We start from the raw sequence: 14,440 nt of genomic DNA, 5'->3' as shown, positions 1-14,440 counted from the left end.
TTGTTGTATTATGTTTGGCATTGTTTCTCCTTTATTTACAGAGAGGTATTATGATATGGTTCAAATTGTGATGGGCATCTTTCCTGCATATCTGTGATTATACTATGTATAGGCACTGTTTTACATATTAATGCAGAGCTTTATTATGAGGTGGTTCTTCATGGTTAGTATGACATTTTGCATATGCTATGACATTTACATGGTGAGTATGCTGTTGAAACATAAAAGGAACTGTCTCTATGGGAAGTAGTAATCTGTTAAGTGAATGCTATGGTTTGTATAGTGTGATCCTTTTCTTCAGAGTGCATAAATGTATATTGCACTTTGTAGTGATGAACTCAAAAAATAGGTCTCTAAAAATTATTGTCCAGGTAATAAATATTTCAGATATCTAGAAAATCTAAAAATAAATTTTACAGTGAAATGTCTTTTAACAACAGTGATTATTTAATGGAAAAAAAGATCAGTGTAAATGTTTAGGGTTATATTGCCAATTTCTTTTTCAAAACAAGAGGAATGTGGTATCTTACAATATATAGAGTTAATAAGTTAGAGATTATAAAAATATATGTAGTTTAAAAATTAGTAAAGGTACTTTTCAGTTATACACTTATGAAAAAAGATATAATTTAGTCTCTATATTTTTTTAAAAGGATACAGAAGAATAAAAACAGTCTAGTTATGGAGAATTGGTCAGAAGACAATGAAATTCATTTTGACATCATTAACGAAGTGATGGAGGAAATTTTAGACGCGGTGTTTCGAGAGGAAACAGATGAAAATAATGATTTCATGGACATATCTTTAGATTCAGCTTATTTAGAGGTGGTAGAAGGAGATGAGGACAATGGACTTGAAGAAGTCCCTGATGAACTAATGTTGGAAGTTCTTCTAAATTATGAACTTTTGATATATTCGTCGATGATGTGCTTTATGAGAGTGATAAGATATGTTCTCATGAAGTGTAAAAGAGATTGTAGTAAAAAAGATTAAAACACCTACGATGACCGATAGTTCTTGAAAAAAGTGTACTGTTTGTATGCTTTAAAAATTAGAATAAAAAACTGTCTATAATCTTAAAACAGATATGGAGTGTGATAAATTTAGAACAAACATTCACTACAGGATTTACTACTTTGTTCAGAGATTTTCTGTTATTTTCTGTATTCTATTAGGAAATTAATCTGTGGTTTTAATTTCTACGGTATATGCTAGTAGTGAACTATAATATTTGTTATTTTTGTGTTTTACAGATTGACAATTTCATCAAAATTTTAAATTAAGATGCCGACCAGAATTGAAAAAAAAAAACTCTACAAACGGACTTACAGTTTGAAGAAGAAAGGAATCGAACAATTACAGACGGATACAAAGAAGAGTGCTCCTGGTAAGCAAACTAAAAAGTTTTTTAAAGGAATTTTGGGAAGGAAAAATGTTAATATTGAAGTCCAGAAGGAGAAAACGATATCAGTATCTAGAAGGAGATATGGAATCAAAGATAAAAATGTTTCTGGAATTATGAGACAAGAAAAAGAATACAGTAAAACCCGAAACAATTTAGCCAAATCAGGAAGCGTATGTTTTACAACAGAGTAGTTTCGAATTTATTACTAAAGGAGAAAGTTTCTAAAAGAAGATCTGCTTTTCTTAAGAAGAAACAATATATAGAGGGTATCGTTGAGCGCGCATTTGAGACAAAAAGAAAATTATTTATTTTAATACTTAATAGAATAAATATTCTAAATAAGGCAATTCGAGTTTTAAAAGGTAAAAGTAAATGGAAGAGACACATAAATAGGAGTAATTTTTGTAAAGTGTTTTCTGGGAAGTGGATGCATACTTCAACTTCTGAGCCATTTTTCAATGAAGAGAGTTACTTTCAAAGTAACGATCTGTTGCATGCAGTTGACACCAGTGGTCGAGCGTATGAGGTGAAGGATGGTTGTGTAATTGAGAAAGAGAAAATTGTGGTTAGAAATGCAGAAGAGGTTATGGCTGGAGAAGCTTTAGAGGGACGTCCTAATGCTCCTGTTTACAGTTGGAATTGTAGTAGCATTTGTAGTGTACTACAGGATTCAATTGAGTTCTTTCGCAATTTCTTACGTAAGTACACTAAAGAAAGTCTAAAAAAAAAATGTAAATGTTGCAAGAATTAGATCAATGCAGAGTGCGAGAAAAAATAGGTCTGCAAGGTCATTCACTGGCTTGTCTCTCTAAAAAAATATGCCAGAGTGTGTTTCATCACTTCAGGATGTTAGCAGTGCATCATACTGAAATGAGAAAATTAGTGAGAAAGTTGTACTATGCAAAAAGTCCAGCACTTAAACTTAAACAGTTAAATAGTGCTCTTTTGCATGGATGTCAATTAGATGTTAAGAAGATTTGTGCAGAAATTGAGGTAAGTTATTTTGGTCCAGAGGAAGACAATGCAGAAACTGATATAATTATAGAAGGAAATGTATTAGAAAATGTTGGACATGTTAATATTGAACATTTTGAACAGGATATAATCAAGTTTAAGGTGATTGCAGGTGAGAAACCAAATTTTTCTTGTGTTTGTTGTCGACACATTCATTATAAAAGTCAAACTAGGTTAGTTGATTTATATTTAAAAAGTGAAGATGAAAGTAATGGTCAATGGAAAGATTTTGCAACTTATTTGTTGGTGGAAAACTATTTTGATTTGGGTTTTGAGCAACGTGATTGTAAATATTGTTATAATAAATTAAATGAAAATAAAATGCCTGCTAGAGCTGTTCATAATAATCTAGAGTTGATAAATATTCCATCAGAATTGATGGATTTAAATACTTATGAGACTATTCTGATTCAATGTGTACATCCTTTTCAGGCTATTGTTCGTATGGAGCCTAAGACTGGTAAATTAAATCCTTCAGATTTACAAAGAGGATTAAAGGGTAGAGTTGTGTATTTGCCACTTGATTAAAAAAAAATATGGAAACAATTGGTGTTGAAAATGTAGAAGAGGAACCTCTAGTTATTCTAGTTAATGGTGTACCTACAAAGAGGAAGAAAATCTGGCAAGATTTAGTGGATATTAGGAAAGTGAAAAAGGCATCGTTGTATTTAGTGCAAAACAATAAGTACTACAAAGATATATCCGTAGAACAAGAAGATGTAAGTGAAGAAGAGGATAGTGATTTGTCTAGTGGACAAATTGAAAAAGTTGATGTATCCAGAAGTGAAGAAATTTATGAACATTACAGTGTTCATCCACTGCATTCCAAAGAAGCAATAGGGAATGCTATTGAATTATTTCAGATGAAAAAGGCGAAAGGAAATCCTATTAGTGTGTGGGAAGAAAGTTTGGAAGGTCGTTGTTTTCCACAGTTATTTCCTACAGGTGAAGGTACACGATATGATGATCGACCTATGCAGATTCCTGCATCTGAGTACCGGACAACAAGATTATATGCAGAAGATCCGAGGTTTCGCCAATGCATTCCATATTTGTTTCATCTTCTGTTTGAGAGTGACTTATCTGGTCTGTCTTATGCAGTAAATCATATCTTAAAAAGTGGTGTACATCTGCAAAATATTTCAGCAAAGGAATTTATGGATAAAGTGCAACAGAAAGATAGTGTTTTGGATTCACATCTAATTAATTTAATGGCTTGTCAGCGGGGTTCTAATGAGTATTGGTACCGTCATCATGAAGATTTGAAGTGAATGCTTAGAAACTTAGGAGCAACAACATGGTTTTTAACTCTAAGCTGTGCAGAGTGTGCTTGGGAAGATTTACTTGAATTTCTTCGGGAGGCGAATGCAAACATAGAAAACATAAACTACAAGACACCTGGAGAACTGTGTTCATTAGATCCAGTTAATGTTTGCAGATATTTTAATCATAGATTTGAAGCTATGATGTCTTTCATTACAAACAAGAAAAATCCGGCTCTTGGTGAAGTACTGGATTTCTTTTGGAGAAAAGAATATCAAGCAAGAGGTGCTCGTCATATTCATATGCTGTTATGGATCAAGGATGCTCCTAAATTTGGAACAGACTCGGATGAGACTTTACTGCCTTTTATTGAACAGTATGCCACTTGTGACATACCTAATAGTACAACTGATAAGGACTTAGGAGGAAAAGTGTTACGTTTTCAAAGTCATCGTTGTGGAAAATATTGTCGGCGAAAATTCTAATCAAAGAGCAAATTCTACACCAAATGTCGTTTTGGATTTGCACGACCGGTACTTTCAAAAGGAAGAGTCAACAATTTGATGTCATGTTTGCAACATAATATCAGAAGGAAGTCACCTAAAAATACGTACAATTTAAGAAGAGGTGAAGAATCCAAATATATAAATGACTATAACCCAGTCATTTTGTCCATGTGGAATGCTAACATCGACATACAATATGTTGCAGACAATTCTATTGCTGTGGCTCGATATGTAACGTCTTACATTACGAAATCTGAAAAGACGGAATTGAAGGAGATGTGGGAAGACATTTCTCATGAAAAGAGCCTAAGCAAGAAATTGTATACGTACAGTTTGAAGATGCTGTCTCATCGAGAAATTGGAGCATATGAATGTTGTGACCGATTATCATCAGCAAGTCTTTATGCTAAATCAAGGACTATTCTCTGGGTGAGTTTGGGTCTAGCAGAAACACGAAACCGTGGTCTGAAACCTGTGCAAGAAATTGAATATTTAGCCCAGAAAGAACCAAACAGTACAGACATTCTGAAAACAAATATGTTGGATACATACTATCCAAATAGAAGTACTCTGCTTGAAAACATTTGTCTGTATGAAATACTTCAAAATTATACTTTTAAAAGGAATGTTACGGAGAACATTGATAAAGGTGTACACGCTGTAATTGGACATGAAGGATGTCTGGTGAAACAAAGAAAAGGACACTTGATTAATCATTGGAAACTGAGTTGCGAAACACCTGACATATGGCTGGGATACCCGCCACCCCCTCTCGACACAATCCCCAAGGATGGGAAACCGGAAACGGTTCTGAACTTTTGGAAGGCGGGAGGGAGTGACCCTCCCGGCCGTATTTATTAAAATATGAAACAAAATCAAAACATTAAAATAACAGTTTCATATTATGTACAATTTCATTTCCACATTACGATGTTTGGCTAACCTTAACATATTTCTAATACAAAGGTTCTCCTAGCCGACTAACATCCTACAAAACATTTAACTTGAAATTGTACATCCTAACTTTTAAGGGCCAACGGCAAGGTCGTAACCGGTGTCAGATCCCTAAACCAGAAATACCCCCCCCACTTGTGAAGGGCGACCGCACAGAGGCGTACCTCAAGTGCATCTACCAATTTCCCTTGACTTGACGGGGGCCCCAATGAACTCGACGCCATTTAAAGGTCGTCCGAGGACTCGTGTGAGGTGTCTAGAAGGTAGTGTAAACCCCCTCCCCACCCCACACAACTTACCACATCTGCCGTCGCAGGTGTCCTGGCCCCGGGAAATTCCCCAGGAGGGGCCCGTAGCCCCTCCTATCCAGGAAGCGGCCTTGACCGCCTTTCCTTTCCTTTCGGCGGCCCATCCTTAGAAGGGACCGCCTCCCCGTTGAGGGGCCAATGGCCACCTCCCCCGAGCGCTCCCATCCGTAATGGGTGACGCCCCCCCATAGGGATCTTCCAATTACTGCTCACCGATCATGACCTTACCGCCCGACCAAAATAAATACGACAATTTAACTAAGATTACTAATTACAAAACAACCATAACTATTTCACGTATGATTACTGATCAACACTAGTGCAGAATCACTTTATTCGAAAAAACATACTGTAAATGACCATTCTTTATTGCATACTCAAAATAACACGACAATCATCACAACCTGTAAGAAATAGAGTTACCACATCAAAACTTTATTTAAAACAACTGGCTGTCCTCAGGGGCTGGTGGGTGGGTCAAAATTGGCTCTTCGTTCCGTCTCAAGCTCACATGCAGCGGGGAGGTGCAGCTTCAGAGCACAGGAACAAGAGGATGCTTTCTTGGCTTGTTGCTCTTTTTATCCGTCTTTGGGCGGGTGTAAACCCGCCTCCGCCTGCCTCCCTGGGCGTGGCCGGCCGCGTCAGTGTCTAGGACAACCCACTCCAGGGCGGGAAAAGGCGCGCCCCGGCTACGCCGCTTCGGGCATACCAGCCGAGACTCGCCTCCCGCCCAAGATGGCCTCCCGGGGGGATCGGGGTACTCCACCATACGTTCGGGGGGACCGAATGGTCGCCCCTTTCCATATGGCTGGGATACCCGCCACCCCCTCTCGACACAATCCCCAAGGATGGGAAACCGGAAACGGTTCTGAACTTTTGGAAGGCGAGAAGGAGTGACCCTCCCGGCCGTATTTATTAAAATATGAAACAAAATCAAAACATTAAAATAACAGTTTCATATTATGTACAATTTCATTTCCACATTACGATGTTTGGCTAACCTTAACATATTTCTAATACAAAGGTTCTCCTAGCCGACTAACATCTTACAAAACATTTAACTTGAAATTGTACATCCTAACTTTTAAGGGCCAATGGCAAGGTCGTAACCGGTGTCAGATCCCTAAACCAGAAATACCCCCCCCACTTGTGAGGGGCGACCGCACAGAGGCGTACCTCAAGTGCATCTACCAATTTCCCTTGACTTGACGGGGGCCCCAATGAACTCGACGCCATTTAAAGGTCGTCCGAGGACTCGTGTGAGGTGTCTTGAAGGTAGCGTAAACCCCCTCCCCACCCCACACAACTTACCACATCTGCCGTCGCAGGTGTCCTGGCCCCGGAAAATTCCCCAGGAGGGGCCCGTAGCCCCTCCTATCCAGGAAGGGGCCTTGACCGCCTTTCCTTTCCTTTTGGCGGCCCATCCTTAGAAGGGACCGCCTCCCCGTTGAGGGGCCAATGGCCACCTCCCCCGAGCGCTCCCATCCGTAATGGGTGACGCCCCCCCATAGGGATCTTCCAATTACTGCTCACCGATCATGACCTTACCGCCACAGGCCGGATAGTTGACCGGCTATCCGGACCCCCCACAACAACTCCTGCCTAAAGGTCATGTTTCAAACTCTTTAGCCAAGCTATGAGGTCTCCTATGAGTAACTCATTCCCCACCCGGGACAAATGGACCCCATCTCCCAGGTACATACTGTCCCCCTTAATACAACCATACGGAATAGAATGCAGTGTACTTGAACGAAACAATCTACCCAATTTGTTATTTACTTTCTTCACTGAGTGATTCAGAGCAGAAACCGAATTCGCCCCCCGCCACACTTTCCGTGGAATCATATGGGACCATGCAATTGTGCACCCTGGAACTCTTCTCGCCAACCAACTTACTGTGGAGAGCATTGCCTCGAGAAGAAGTCGTCTACCAGTGGCCAACAAATCGTTGCCCCCAAGATGGACTATGATTATAGACGGCGGTGACCTTGTCCGCCCTAACAAACCCTCGAAAAAGGATTGAAACTGGTCAATACAGAGCCCGCCCCTTCCGTAGAAGGTCACCCTGTACCCGTATTCCCCAGCCATGTGAATCATGTCACCTGCTTTGAATACGTCCGCGGCACGCCTCACGTATGAGTGGCCCACGACCCACACCTCTTTTTCCGCAGCCGGTGATGTCTGACCGCTGGTTCCCAGGTGTCGGGTCGACTGCACAGTCCGCCCCGCCTCGTAAGCTTGCGAAACTGTAAACCAAACAAAAACAAGAAGCGTGAGTACATCATTACAGCTTCACAACATGTGCAACCGCACATACTTTTTGTAACAATTCGAGGACCAACACCCCAAACGTTTCACTTTTTCCACACTCAGACCCCTGGCTGTAGCCTCAGTAGCAGCCCCTATCCAAAAGGAATGGGTCCCGAACTCGCCGGGGTTCAAGCCCGCGGCCGAAATTGACATCGCAAGCACCCGCTGGAACTGAAACCTCGTCAGTGGGGTGGCGTCAGCGTGTCTCAACAAGGCCCCCCCCCATGATGCCACCCTCTGCGCCAAATATTCCTCTACGCAAACAACAGGGCACATGGGAGACCCGGGAATCCTATGTATGACTATGCAGTCCCCAATCGCACCCTGATCGGTCTTGGACCTGACAAACGAGACAGTCATCGTCTCCACCTTAACCTGAATGTGCTCTCGGCACAGTCCCCCCACCGTATCCTGCTTGTTCTTCGCCACCAGTTCGCTTACCCGCATAGCCCCATGGAATGCTAGCGCAAAAGCGGCTCGGAATAACACTGTTTCATACTGGGATGAACATGTCGCAGGGAGTACAGAAAATAACAGGGCCAACCTATCCAGACCTATCGGGTGTCTCTCATCTACTCTGCGACCCTCCAGGCGTTGCCACCCACGTAGCGCTTTCTGCACCACGAAAGACGCTGTCGGGTCCTGGATCCCATGAGCCCTTGCCATAAAGGAAATGGCGGCCCGATGCCTCTGGGCCGTAGCTACTGATTTGCCTGCCCGATGTAGAGTCAGCAAAAATTTTACGACAAGCTCTTCCTGGCCCCAAAGCTCCCCCCTAGCAGAACCCAAAAAGGACCAATAGGAACGAAACGCCCCTTCATATGCCTTCCTTGTCCTGGGTGCTAAACTCTCTCCCACGAGGTTTTGTAGTTCGGGGCACCGAGAGACCAGAGAGCTTCGGGAAAGGGTGCCGCCACCCGGTCCGCTGTGGGCAGAAAACCCCAGAAGGCCTGCATACGGAAACGAGAAAGCGCATCAGCCGCTTGATTCAACACCCCCGGGACATGTCGCGCCCTAAAGAGCACATTCAACTGCATACACAATAACACAATTTCCTTGAGCAGTCTCAGAATCCATTTGCAACGTGCTGCCTGACTATTGATACACTCAACCACGGTCATGTTATCAGACCAGAACACCACAGAGTGATCCCGGAACCCCTCAGGCCATGTTTTCAGGGCCACAAAAATAGGGAAGAGTTCGAGAAAAGCAATGTTACTCGTCAGCCCGCACTCGTGCCACCATGACGGCCATTTTTGAGCCGACCATTGCGTACCGAATATGGCGCCAAAACCTATACTCCCCGCCGAATCTGTCCACAGCCCCAGCTCCTCGGAGGACACCGCCGGTTTGTTCCAGACAATTCGACCATTGAAATCCGCCAAGAATGCCAGCCAAATGCGCATGTCCTGGCGAATCTCTGCCAAGAGCCTCGTGCGGTGGTGTCCCTCCTTAAGGCCGACCATGGCTTGTGCAATCGAGCGGGAAAAGGGGCGGGCCATTGGCATTACTCTGAGGGCAAAATTCAACTGGCCCACCGTTTGTTGCAATTGATGCAGGTTTACCTTAGACACTCGAATACATGTTTCAAGGGATGCCCTGAATTTTAACACTTTTTCTTTGGGTAACCGAAAACAACCTTCCTCCGAGTCGAGCTCGATCCCCAGAAACTCGAGTGAAGTCGAGGGACCCACAGTCTTACCTGGTGCCAATGGCACACCAAAATGGTTCATTAAGACACAAAATTCGTTTAAAGCCTGTCCACATTCAGGATCCCCGGCTGCCCCCAGGAACAGAAAGTCATCGAGATAATGCATAACATGCTGAAAACCCGTCTTTCTTGTGAATACCCATTGTAGAAAACAACTGAACTTTTCAAAATAAGCACAAGATATAGAGCATCCCATTGGCATACATCTATCCATATAATAGCGACCCTGAAACATGAAACCAAGGAGACGCTGATCGTCTGGGTGTACCGGGAGCAACCGGAACGCTGACTCGATGTCTGATTTTGCCATCAGCGCCCCGGGCCCCAGGCGATTCAACATGGCGACGGCCTCATCGAAAGATGCGTCCCGCACCGAACATACTTCCGGGTCTATTGCATCATTCACGGAAAGACCTCGTGGGGCTGACAAGTTATGTATTAGCCTAAACTCACCCGGGTCCTTCTTGGGGACCACCCCTAATGGGGAACAAACAAAGTTAGCAACCGGTGGAAAATCGAATGGACCGGCAACACGCCCTCGAGTCACCTCTTTCCCAATCTTTACCCGTACCACCGCCGTATGCTGCAGGACCGACAGTTGGTTCTTACAACTTGCTTCACCCCGAAAATCCCCCACTGGAATGCGGAAACCATATGAAAAACCGTCTCGCAACACCCCAGCGGAGACATGATCCGGGTATTCGCTGAGCCAAGGAATCATTGCCATGGTATCAATCGGGGTAGGTAAAGGCGCCCCTCGGACTATTTCAGACCTGTTTGGCGCTTCCCCTACCACTGTTATCACCCGTTTTGGCTCTGCACATGGTCTCAGGATGGGAGGACTGTCCACACCCCCCACATTCATGTCTAAACTTGCATGACCCCTGGGGCCTCGTACATTTTCCCCTGTTAAAATTCCAACAAATCCCCCTTTTACCTGCGTTGCCACTCGACTTCGAGTGGTGATCGTTACCTGCACCCGTCCGAAAGGGTGTCCCAGAGGATTGGCGGGAAGACTCACCCCCGTTACTCCCCGACAATGGTACTTTTAACATGCCTGAATTCTCCATTTTTTGCCAAGAAATGGAGTCATAACAATCCCATGTTAGCGCTGGGTCGTGCTCCTTAGCCTTCCTAAAAATATTGTCATAACAAAACCACTGATTGCCCTCGTATGCTAGAGAATATTCCATGATACGTGTCTGGTAAATAGGCAACTCCGTCAACAATTCAGGCCTTCGCTCACCCATAATGGAGGTAAAAATGCCAAACGCTCTGCCCCAAGTACCTATGTTTTCGTCGACCTTAAAGGCGGCCATTTTTGCTCGCCAAACACTCGGATGCATAAGTTCTTTTTGGCCCTTCACATGCTCCATCTCGTAATGGTCAGTAAGCAAAGAAAACATGTTCACATACTTATCGGCCCAAATCTTTTCCTTAATTTCAAGTGGAACATGCTGGGCCACTTTCTCCCTTCGTGAGGGTACAGACCCCTCCCCCGCAATCGGCAGTAGCCGCTTACCTGAACTAGGTGCTGTACTTGCTGCCGAACTCGCGCCTGCTGCAATCTCAGCTACCGGAACCTGTGGGGGAACAGAAGATGGTGCCTTCGCAGCCTCTCTAGATTCCCGCAGTTGTCTCATTACTGCCCTGGCGTCGTCAGCCGTGGTGCCCCCACTATCTTTTCCCAACCACGCTGCCAGTTGTGCCGCCAACTCGGGAGGCATATCCTCTCCGTTCACGGGGGTGACTACCACGGGGATCGGATGCCCCTCCTTCGGAACCGGGGTAGGCTCCTCTATCGGTGTATCGGGAACCGGGGCCTCCCCCCCAGGTGCCCCCCTCTTGGACCTCTTGCCTCTCCCGCTAGGGACTACTCCCGGCAATGCTGGTCCGACGATTCGCTTTGGTCCTCCCTCCCCGTTCTTTACCGCCATCTGCTTCTTCAACTCGGCTACCTCCTTTATGAGCATGCGGAGCATCTGATCGGTCCCGACCCGCTTTCCGACCTTCTTGCCCGGCATTCTCAAACGAAGATATATGTAAAACAAAAACAAAATTACAACGCTCAAAATTGGCTCTTCGTTCCGTCTCAAGCTCACGTGCAGCGGGGAGGTGCAGCTTCAGAGCACAGGAACAAGAGGATGCTTTCTTGGCTTGTTGCTCTTTTTATCTGTCTTCGGGCGGGCGTAAACCCGCCTCCGCCTGCCTCCCTGGGCGTGGCCGGCCGCGTCAGTGTCTAGGACAACCCACTCCAGGGCGTGAAAAGGCGCGCCCCGGCTACGCCGCTTCGGGCATACCAGCCGAGACTCGCCTCCCGCCCAAGATGGCCTCCCGGGGGGATCGGGGTACTCCACCATACGTTCGGGGGGACCGAATGGTCGCCCCTTTCCAAAAGAGAATTTTACTATTTTGCTTTTTTGCAACTCTTTAAACCATGGCGTAGAGAAGAGGAACTACTTGGAGACTTTGATAGTTATGAAGATTCATTCAACGCATCTAAAAGTAGTATTGAATGTCCTGTTTTTAGTAATTATCTCCAAATGTTGAATGATGAAATAGAGCAAGAAGCGACAATTGCAGCGGATATTGCTAGAGATAGTTCACAAGGTAGTCAAAGTTCGGCTTCATTAAGTCAAGATCGACTGGGACAACCAATTATCCAAAATGAAGCAGCCACCGCCATGGATGAGGTGGAAAGAGCAATGCAGCAAGGTCAAGAGGAAGTAATCGACTTAGAAGAATTAAAGAAGCAGTTTAATGTTGAGCAAAGACAGATATATGATGAAGTGACAGAGCACATTGAGCATGGCTTTCGTCATGAGAGAAAAGATTGCTCATGTATGTCATTTGAACCTATTCGATTATATGTAAGTGGAGAAGCTGGGACTAGTAAAAGTTTCCTAATTAAAGGAATTACTACATATTTACAGCAAACAGCTCAGTCAACACTGTCGTGTGTTGTTACTGCTCCAACTGGATTGGCAGCACATAATATTAAAGGTGTTACTTTACATCGTTTACTGATGCTGCCAGTTGAACATGAAAATAAATTACAATATCAGAAGCTATCTGGAGAAGTTTGTTTTGAAGTTTCTAGAGTCCTTAAAAAAATGAAACTTCTTATTATTGATGAAGAAAGCATGGTATCCAATTTAATGCTTGCTTTTGTGCATTTAAGAACGCAACAGACACTTAAGACAGAGTATGATGTGTTATTTGGAGGTAAACATGTCATAGTTTTTGGAGATCTACTGCAGCTAACTCCTGTGAAAGGACAACCTGTATTTGAAACTGTTACACATGAGGAGACCAGAAAGTGCCTGGGCAGTATTGGAAATGTAAATATATGGTCACATTTCAAATATACTGAACTGATTCAAAATATGCGACAGGCAAAGGATACTAAATATGGAAATATTCTTCAAGATATTAGGATTGGAAAACTAACTGAAGATGCGAAACAAACTCTACGAACCCGATTACTTTCAAAGCTGTTTCCTAATGAAGATAATGTACCTGAGAAAATATATAGTAAAGAGGTAGCAGATAAGTCAGTGATATGCTTGATGCCAACTCTGAAAGAATGTTCAGTTTTTAATGAGAAAATGTTGAATTTAGAAAATCAAGAAATTAAGAAACTGGAAGCTAAAGATAGAATAGAGCATGAAGGTAGTACTATTGTTTTGTCTGAAAAGTTGAAGTTAAAATTGGATTCTCTTCAAAAAACTATATCTAAAACTGCTGGTTTAGAGAAAAATCTGTATGTATGTTTAAATTGTCGGATAATTTTAAGGAGAAATTTACATGTAGAAAGAGGATTGGTAAATGGAGCAATAGGTAATGTTGTTGGTTCTGTCAATTATACAAATAGAGATGAGATTGAATTTTTGAGAATAAAATTTGATGGAATTGAGGAAGTTCAACAAATTAGTCGATGTTCAACTCGTTTTTTGCTTGTGAAAGACTTATATGTCCGTCGTAAGCAATTTCCAATTTGTTTGGCATATGCAGTGACTATACACAAATCTCAAGGTTTAAGTGTAGATTGTGCTTTGGTAAATATTGGAAGCACTGTATTCAAAGAGGGTATGGCGTATGTTGCTTTATCGCGAGTTAGAACTTTATGTGGACTTTATCTAATTGATTATGATGAGACAAAGATTAGTGCAGATTTAAATTGTGTGAAGGAGCATAATAGGTTAAGAAGAGAATATGCTCCAAGTTTACCTCAATATCCTTTAATTGAAAGGCGTATAGTTGGTCAGAAAAGGAAAAATGAGGACAAATGTGCTGAAGTAGTCGAGAAACGACGAAAAAAAGATGTAGCTGTTGTTGGTAGCCGTAGCAAAACTGTTAGTATTGAAGAGATTGTTGGATTTAAGTTTGAAAATAGGTCTGGTGTCAACTGCTATGCAAATGTAGTAGTTAATGTTGTTTTCTTTCTGAAAAATGTTAAGGAACAGATTATAGAAAATCAGGAGCAAACATTTTGCTATTCTTTAAATTCTATATTTGAAATATGTAGTAGTGGTGATAGTGAAGTAGCAAGTGTTTCAGAACTAAGGAATGTTTTAGACATATGTGCAGGAATTTATCATGTATATGCTTACAGTTTTGGAAGATGAAGGTGTAGATATTGATAGTCTTTTTGGCCTTTCTTATACATGGGAACATAATTGTGGTAATTGCTCATTTTCAAGTAGTACTGACATACACAGTGAAAGATTTTTATATTTGACATTACCAGACTGCAAAGAAGTGCTTTTTAATAAACTAGTTAAAGATGCGCATCAGAACATGGTCTGTTCTCAATGCAAGTCTGAAATGTTATCAACTTTATTTCTCCATAGATACGGACAATATGTAATTTTAATGTTTCAACGATGCAGAGCTGATGAGAGTAAAATGTCAACTTTAATTAAAAATTTTGTGGCTTCTCAAGTATCTATTTCTAGAAGAACATTTG

The sequence above is a fragment of the Lissotriton vulgaris genome, unplaced genomic scaffold, assembly GCF_964263255.1.
Source record: "Lissotriton vulgaris unplaced genomic scaffold, aLisVul1.2 SCAFFOLD_6151, whole genome shotgun sequence".
Lineage (NCBI taxonomy): Eukaryota > Metazoa > Chordata > Amphibia > Caudata > Salamandridae > Lissotriton > Lissotriton vulgaris.
This window is presented reverse-complemented; position numbering follows the sequence as displayed.